Source organism: Grampus griseus (assembly GCF_964374135.1).
Source record: "Grampus griseus genome assembly, chromosome: 5".
NCBI classification, from domain to species: domain Eukaryota; kingdom Metazoa; phylum Chordata; class Mammalia; order Artiodactyla; family Delphinidae; genus Grampus; species Grampus griseus.
Genome location: NC_138998.1, coordinates 62,084,579 through 62,093,696, shown reverse-complemented (window position 1 = coordinate 62,093,696; position 9,118 = coordinate 62,084,579). Strand labels below are relative to the sequence as shown.

Below are 9,118 nucleotides of genomic sequence, written 5' to 3'. Positions count from 1 at the left end.
GATCAGCGACTGCAACTCAAAGGGAAAAATGCGTTTTATTTAATGACCAAGTACACAAATACAGACACATACATTTATATATATGTATACCTATGTGTGTGTATATATATATGACTAAAACAATATTTACTCTTACCATTTGGGATGAATTGTAAAATTTTCTGTTCTATGTACTTTCATTAAAAAAAAAATGCTGGTCGCAACTTAGTAAACAAATTTTGCAAACCAGGTGTATGTTATAACACATAACTGCTCTATAGCATTATCAATGCTAGCTTATAATTTTAGGGAAATTTATAGTCTTCCTCCCTCTTAGAATTAGCCCACTGGAGTATTCTATGTACTCAAAGAAAACAAAAATTAACATAGCCTTGTTACCATGTATCCAGCCTGGACAGGTACCTGTTTTCATTCTACTTAAATCACCTACCTTCCTAGGTCCAAGAGCTGAGAGAATAAGAACCATTAACTTTTAGGTTGAGGGTTCTTTTCCCTAAACCATGTAGCCTCTGAGAGCATAATCTGACCTTAAATATTTTTACCACTTCATCCTCATTTTCTTAGTGTTGACTGAAGTTTTTATAAGATACAACAAAAGACCTGATTCTAAACTTATCATGCCAAGTTTACCCTTCTCTACCAATGAAAACTTATGGCCACAGGACATACATTCTTTTGGAAAGCACTGATTTCTTGGCTGTAGTCTAAAGGGACATAAGCAATATGAAAGACCCTAAAGGCCAAGGAAATTGAAATCAGAGAAAAGGATATAAAATGGAATGTATTAATGGATTTTAGTCCCTTTAAGCTTTTATTTTTGTGAGAGGGTTCAAAGGAGAGCTTAATACAGATGAGACTTGAGGCTTTTGAAGAGGATCTAAGTCTTGATGAAGTTATTCAAACTCAAATCTTGAATGCATAATCATGGTAGGCCAGAGGGTCTTCAAAAAGTTGTACTGGATGCTTTAAAACAAAACACAAAAAAATTCTACTAGCAAGTCTAATAAAAGTTTTTAAGGGTTTTGAAAAGCTATAACTCTTTGATCAGTAATTAATCAGATCACTAGATACGATGCTGAAAGAACAAAACAAAAAGAAATAAGAAAAGGAAAGAAAGATTTTAAAAAGACATAGTGTACAGAATGGCTAAATATGTTCATTGGTTTATCACTTTGATTAACATTCTTCACTTCAAATTGCAACTGAGTTTAAAGTTCTTACAGAACTACCATGGGCTGTAGTCAGATAAAATGATCTAATGATAATTTCCTGAATCTCTTTCACTGCTATTCATGATATTTTATTGTCTTAAAGGGCTTTTGATTTTTGAAAGCATGGCCAAATTATTTGTTGGATGAGACAGCATAAAATGAAGTTGATTTTGTGGGGTAGAGAAAGAAGCTAAATTAGGAATATCATGGTTTGAAAATATTTAAACAGGGAGAAAAATTAACAAAGCCTTAGAATGGAAAAATTCAGACCACTTTGCAAGCTCAAATGAAAAATATACAGTACATCTCACTGACTATTTGTGCTCATTCTAACTTGTTTCTTTTAGTTTACCTGCTCCCATAAACCTGCTTTTTTTCCAAGAAAAAATTAAGCTTTTAAAAATAAATAATAATAATAGCAATTTATATTTACTGAGTCTATATTTTGTGCCAGGCACTATTCTAAGCACTTTAGGTAGATTAATTCATTCATCCTCAAAACAATCCCATGAATTAGATATTACTATTATCCCCAATTTACACATGAAGAAACCAAGGTACAGAGAAGTTAAACAATTTCAGGTAGTTTACCTCGCTAGTAAAGAGTGGAGTCAGGATTCAAACTCAGGCCCTCCAGCTCCACAGCACCAAACTACACCCACTATTCTACAAAACTGGTTTCATTACACAAAATTTTCCAGAACTAGGGCTTTCTTTAAATCAGCATTGTGCTATGTCACAATCGTTCACTGCATATTCTGATTAGAAAGTGTAGTGATTAATTTAAGTTTCCCAACAGTAGTAATGTAGAACCAGTTTCAGATGTCACTACTCAGGAGTGACATCCTATAGGAATATCAAAGCAGTTTAAAAATAAAGCATGCCACTTAAATATTAATAGTGGTAGAGGATTATAGATGACTTTACTCCTTTTGGGGGGATATACACATATATTTTTTCTATATCCTATTTTTTGTAAAGTGGACATGGATTACTTATACAATTTTTTAAAAAGGTTTTTTAAGCATGCCATCATCATTATTTGCATTAATATATACAATAAACTTATTAGATAAGTTTGTTTTTGCTCTATTTGAAGAGAAAAAAATTCAAGGTAGAGTAGGCTTTATGGTAATAATGAAATAATAATAGCTATTATTTAATTAACACCTAATATAGGCAAATCTTTTACATACTCTTCAGTAAATTCCTATTTTATAGATAAAGAGATTGAGGCTTAGTATGAATAATAAACTTAATTAATAGAACAGCTAGTAGATATTGGAGCCCAGATTCAAATCTGTGTTTACTGTTCTAGAGTCCTTGCTCTTTCCACTGTACAATGCATGTACCCTCTCCAAATGCCAAAATAATGTCTTTTGTTATTAAACACACGGAAGAAATCTTTCTAAAATTTAGGTATTCTTAAATAGAAAATACTGAACATAAATTATTTAAGTTCAGTCAGGGTTATCATTTTGAATATCCATGACCACAGAGGTGTTCTCATCTAATCAAAAGAGCTCCAGGTGCTACAATTTTAAAATTAGTTGGTCGGCTTTCTGACTTCCTTCTTGTCCGTACTTGTCAATGTGCCTGCCTCTAATAGGAGCACTTAGCCCACTCAGAATTTGTTGCTTCTAGTACACTGTGGAGTTAGATACCAGTTAATTAAGCATGTTAGAACTGTGTCTAAATGTAAATAAACCGAGTAAGGACCTGAGAAAGGCATATAGATTTTGTGTCTTATAATTTGGGAGCTCAGGTAGTTTTATTTATGAGTAATCTGAAGTTGGTGAGTGAATGATCGGTAGATAAGTTAGCTCTCAGTATTTAAATACAGGGATAACAGAATGTATACACATACTATAATAAACCACTTTATTGTACTATAATTTTTTTTTCAGATTTAAAAGATACCTTAATAATAATCTGGTACAATCTCCCATACAATGAGAAATACCCTCTACAACATTCCCAATGCTCAAATTCTGCTTAAGTGACCCTAATGACTTGGAGTTCACTGCCTCACACAATCTGCTCCACTGTTGACTAGTTCTATCTACACCTTCTCTCATTTAGAACTAATTTTGGCCTCAAATACCAGAGAACAAGTATACTTCCTATGGAGTTTCTCCAACTCTTCCAAAGTCTTCTATTTTCTGAACAAAGTAGTCCCAGTGCCCTCAACCTAGAACATCACAGTTGTCCTTTTATATAATTACAAAATTGATTAAAAACAATTCTCTTGTTCTTCAAGGTTTCTCTAATAATTAATATACAAAAACTGATTGTTTTGTAGGTAATGGGTCTAGTTAATCCATCTTGGTCATACACAATTGGAATGCTAAGAAAAGCTTAGGGACCTAGCTCAATTCCAACTGAACAGCAATAACCTTTTCAGTTCTTCCTTCTTTTCCCCCCACCCAAAACAATGCCACAAAACAGAATCATAAAAAATACCCTTAACCATACCTTGCATGTTACTAGATTTTAACTTTCTCATTCTCAGGCTTTTGTCTACCTTCACATCACTTGGACCCTGTGAATGATCTTAAAACTTCCAAAATTTTTCAAGCTGTTCTAACTATTATGAATTACCCCATAACAGGCCTAGCTCTGAGGCCTTAAACTTCTGATTTTTTTTTTCTCTTGCATTAGCTGGATATCTTCCTCTGCAGAATTTGTAGTTTTCACATAAAATGTATGTGAAAAAAAAATATGTATAAAAAATATGTGAAATAATATATATACACATTTTAATATATACTGTATTATACGTCTTTGTACATACACAAACACACAGGTATCTTCCCAATTCTATGTTCTCTACATATAACTTACATTCATCTATAAGTCACCTTTACCATATTCATCTTGACTTAGGAAAACACAGTCTACCCTTGGATTCAATTCATTGCTATCCATTCTCTTAGCAAGGATAAGAAGTCCCATTCTAGGCATCCTGCCCACTGGTTTCCCCCTGGTGGCCAGTAGTGATTAGTCCCACAGATCTCAAGAAGCAAAACATCATTTAATAGAAATGATTATATGCAAAACAGTCTGCCAAAGTGTGGTATAAAACACCTGGCATACCATAACCTGTTCTATTCCATTAATCATGACTCAGCCCCTAGATTAGTGACCTTCATTTTGCTTTTAACAAGATACACATCATGTATTTTATATGACAGTAGTATCATATAGGTATGTATCTTACATAGCCTATTCTCAAGCAAGTTTCAAATAAAATCCCTCCACTAACAAAATGTAGATTATTATATCTTTAAATTTCTTGTATAACTCATTTTACTGACCTACTACTGTTATTCCAAATTTCCCCCAATGAAAGTGTGGAGACACAAAGACGGCTAGAGAAGTAAAAAGTCACCATAAATTTTTGCTGAGTTCCAAGGCAGATAATCAGCCAATTCAAAGTAATATTCTCAATACAGAATGAGATTATCCAAATATATCTAAATGATCTTTTTGGCTTCCTGATTTCATAACAGAGAGAACAAGCCATTCTTTGAAATGTCTTAGGCCAGTTCCAGACATCAAGAACAAAGTGAAATAATAACGATAAGATGTGTTTAAAGAGTAGAATCACTGAAGAGTAATTCATATCAAATAAAGTCCATCCCATTCGGTAATAAGGAGAGGCTCAGAAGAACCATGCCAATGCAACACAAACATAGCTTGCAAACAAAGGTAACAACATCCATATCACCTGGGAAGGTCAGCCACACAGTATGAATTGTGTATGAGCACTGAATTCGGCAACACTAAGCACCTAATTTATTCACAAATTCTTACTATGAATAATAATCTAATGTCAAGGTTAAAAACCTATTAAAATATCACCAAACCTTTCATGCAGCTCTGAAATAAACTTAGCTCACTTGTGCAACCCTACTCCCTCTGAACAGTGCAAATAATCATAAGGACAAAAGTCATAAGGAATAATAGTGGGCTCCCATAATTAGCCTAAAGCCTTGCTGTTTGTTTCTTAGTATTATAAAAATAAAAACATGTCCATAGTAAAAAAAAAAAAATCAATCCATCAGAAGGAGAATACAGAAAAAATATGAGTCTTCTTCCTACTCTAGATTTCTAGTTTCATTCCCTGGGGGTACCTATGTCAGTAGTTCTTTATATATATAGATTGGAAGAAATTTTACAAGTATATACAGAAATATATGCTTTTAAAAACACAAATGAAAACATACTATACATACCATTCTGCATTGTTTTTCTCAGTTAACAATGTATCTTAGAGATTTTTCCATATCTCCACCTACAGATCTACTTCATTCTAACAGCAGCAAATACTACATTATATGAAGGCATTTATTTAACCAGATGTCTGTTGAGGGATGTTTAGGTTATTTCTAGTTGTTGTTGTTTTTTTTTATTTCAAATAATATGGTGATGAATATCTTTAAATACAAATTTTTGTGTGCAAGTGCAAATATATCTGAAAGATGAATTCCTAGAAGCACAGTCTATTTTTAGAAGTGAACAAATTCTAAACAAGAAGCCAGTTTATCTACAGAGGACACCAGGAAAAACTATAAGTTTAATAATTAGTGATTAAAAGGTGCCTAATACTATTGCAAAGTTAGAAGTTAAAAGTTTTGAAAATTAAAAACTCCTCAACTAGGAAAGATAAAATAGAAGAAAGAGAGAACTTTTACCCCTGGGACAGAAAGATAAAAGGCCTGGAGAGTGAATCATCTAAGATATTTTTTAAAAGAACAAAGAAGAAAAAAATAAAAAAAGAAAATAGCACAAATAAGGTAGGATTTAAAAAAAAAAAGACATTTAGGGGCCTCTTTTCTTGCTTTAACCTAAGGCATAAAATAAAATTGGCTAGATTTGGGACAAATACTATTACAGAGCCAAACCTGGATGTGAGATGACCTAACGACTGCTTGAGGTCCCATACCTACAGGGTTGATATACTCCACCAGGCTCTAAAATGTTGAAAGGAGATCTCCCCCCCACCCCCCAAAGAAAACAGAGCAATAATCTTCCAGGAATAACATATCTTGTCAATCTCTTTAATTTCTGATCAATTTTACAGAGAAATAGTAACAATCGCCTCATATATACTGAACAAAGCTCAAACCTCTTTGGAAGGTCCAGATTAAAACATAATTTAAAGAGGTTCAGCCTATATTTTCAATCACAATCCCACAATTTTCTAGACCAATCCAGGGCTATTTCTCACCTAACATATAACAGTTAAAAACTTACCTTTCCCAAAGTGCTAGGATTTGAATGCCAAAATACAATCTGATTCATGTTTTTGTCCATTAATGGTCCGTGGGTTTCTTTAAATGAAGTCCATGTTAGCGTCCACAGATCTCTGAGTTCTGCAAAACTGAATACCTCAAGAATGTCAATGCACATACCCAAATTACCACTTGGATACCAATTTATGATGAATAACAGTTATAATAATTATTATGAATATAGGCATTTAGATGTGCAAAATCAGTGGACATGACATCGAACAGCACATTGAGGTAGCAAAATTAGACTTTATGACATTAATACAAATCTAGAGGTACCAAATTTTTATGTATCCTAAAAGTGGCACCATAGTAAGAGCACACAAAGGTGGGGATGATTTGGATACCAACAGTTTCCAGAAATTGGGAAACAAGGTTTAAAGGCAGGCAAACTTTAAAAAATTAGATGTCTTCAATAAGGTATTCACATGCCTACTTTTAGTTTTTTCCAACCTATTTTTAAGAACAGCTTAGATTGTTAAATCTAAAAATGCTTACTAGTTTCTTCTTTGTAAAGCAAACAAACAAAAAGCCTTAAATTCAGGTTTTCCTACTCCGTTATATCCAATCTAATAATAACATTCTAGAACCACTTAGGAGCTACTACCTCATTTGATAGCATGAAACCCATACACATAATCACCTCCCTAGATCTAGATCAATCACTGCATCTAGATAGTGACTCATGCCCAGATCTTACTACAAGCCTGATGTGTCACATGCCCTTTTTTCCCATTTGACAACCAAAAAGAATCTGGTTACACTACTTGTTGTTTAGGTCTATGCCTACTATTTATTCCATTCAAGACACCTAAACAAATAATTTACAAAGGAAACAATTTAACCTTCAGGGATTCATTCTTTTGGAAGCCTCCTACAACTGTTTGGAAGGAGTTAACCTTTTGTGTACCCACCAGGTGAAACCTCTGACTGGATTTTTATAGATTACTATTTTCATCTTTGTTATGAAATACTTCTCACTTATATCTCAAATGTAAAAATACCTCAATTTAAGGAAGAAAACATTACGAAAAACAAAGCAAGTTCATATTACTGAAAAGAAAGCACTTAGAACACTAATTAGAAGCTCAGTGCTACAACTGCAGCTTATCATTTGATGGCCAACTTCTGTCTGGTATCATTCACCTGGAAGTTATTCCCAGAAAAGTAAAGGAACCTGAAAAAAGCCAAATTGATCGCCTTTCCTCTCTACCCACCCCAGAGAAAAATATTAAGACACATTTCTAAATTTCAGTAACTACAAAACAATAACAACAATATCCCGAATCTCTACTGCACTGACATCCTCAAAACCACTGATTAGCAAACTAAGCTGGCATCACTTCTACATTCACAAGTAGGAGCACTGAAGTTCAGAAGTTCCCCCAGCTGATCCAGAATTGGGTTCGTGCGTTCATTAATTCATTCATTTGACAGCATCTAAAGATGCCTAATAATGGCAAAGCACTGCCCTGGATTAAGAGATGAAAAGACGATGTCGCTGTCCCCTACTAGCAGAACAGGACGGGGGACGGAGTAGGAGGGAAATGAACTCTAGGTCAGCTCATCTCAGTGCCCAGGTTCCATCTCTTCACCCCCGAGCGCCAACACTCATGAGCCTGTGACCCCCAGCCATGACTGATTCCTAGAAGACTCAGCCTGTATTTCCTCAACGACCTCGGCCCTCACGACCCCGTTCCCAAAGTTCCTCGTATCCCTGTCTCTCCAGGGAGTCCCACGCCAGGAAGCCTTTCCTTCAGACCCCACCTCATGCGAGATCCACGTTTCCCCGCCCGACTTGGAGCTTCTAACAATCTGAGCCCCCAACCCCAACTTTCACCCTTGCCCCGGTCCAGGTTCGGCCCGCAGGTTACCTGCCTGGGATCCGTGGTTCCAGGATGACCACTGACGCCCCGCCCCGCCCATCGCGACGCCCTCCACAACCAGGTACCGCCTCCAGGGCGTAACTTCCGGGTGTCGCGTCCGGCCCGAACTCCTCCCGGCCCCGCAGTCCCGCTAAGCACTTGACGCCGCTAGTTGACGCCACTTCCGGCCTGTTCCTCGGTTCCCCTGGGTTCCAGGCGCTCTCCCATCCTTGTTTACGCGGTTTTTTCTGCTTGCTTTCCTAAACTCCGGCTATGTAGAACAGCCTGGAGAAGAGCATTTTTTTTGTTTTTCAAACTTCTTTGCCAACTTCTGCAGCCTTCCCTTAGATGATCACTTCCTTCTGCTCCTTCTGTACTTTGAACTCATCACTGTTCTCTGGACTCGTCAGGCCGCTCGGAGAATCACAAGGTTTTCTAAATGTTGCTCAAGTGATGCTGCCTCTCACTTGTAACGGTGTTACCTAGGCAAGTTACTTAACCTCTCGGTGTCCGTTTCCTCAAGCGTGAAACAGACAATATTAGTACCTAGAATATAAGGTTGGTGTGTGTATTACTTGAGATAATACATGGAAAGCGCTGGCATAGTGAAAGCATTCAATGAGTGTTTATTACAAACGCTCTCTGGTTTCCTGTTGGAACATGCAGATGGTAAAGGAGCTTGGAACCGATTTTCCTCTTATCCTCAGCTTTTAATTAAGTGATTAATTAATGATGCTTGGTACTT

General features: G+C 35.8%; 1 long non-coding RNA gene across 1 annotated transcript; it reads right to left on the bottom strand.

Moving 5' to 3' along the window:
• Positions 1-317: 317 nt before the first annotated feature.
• On the bottom strand, positions 318-8,443 carry LOC309822868. The gene is made up of 3 exons (XR_014296781.1): positions 8,383-8,443; positions 6,471-6,597; positions 318-963 (listed from the first exon to the last, which is right to left on the bottom strand). It is a non-coding gene; the product is annotated as an uncharacterized lncRNA (long non-coding RNA).
• Positions 8,444-9,118: the final 675 nt, after the last annotated feature.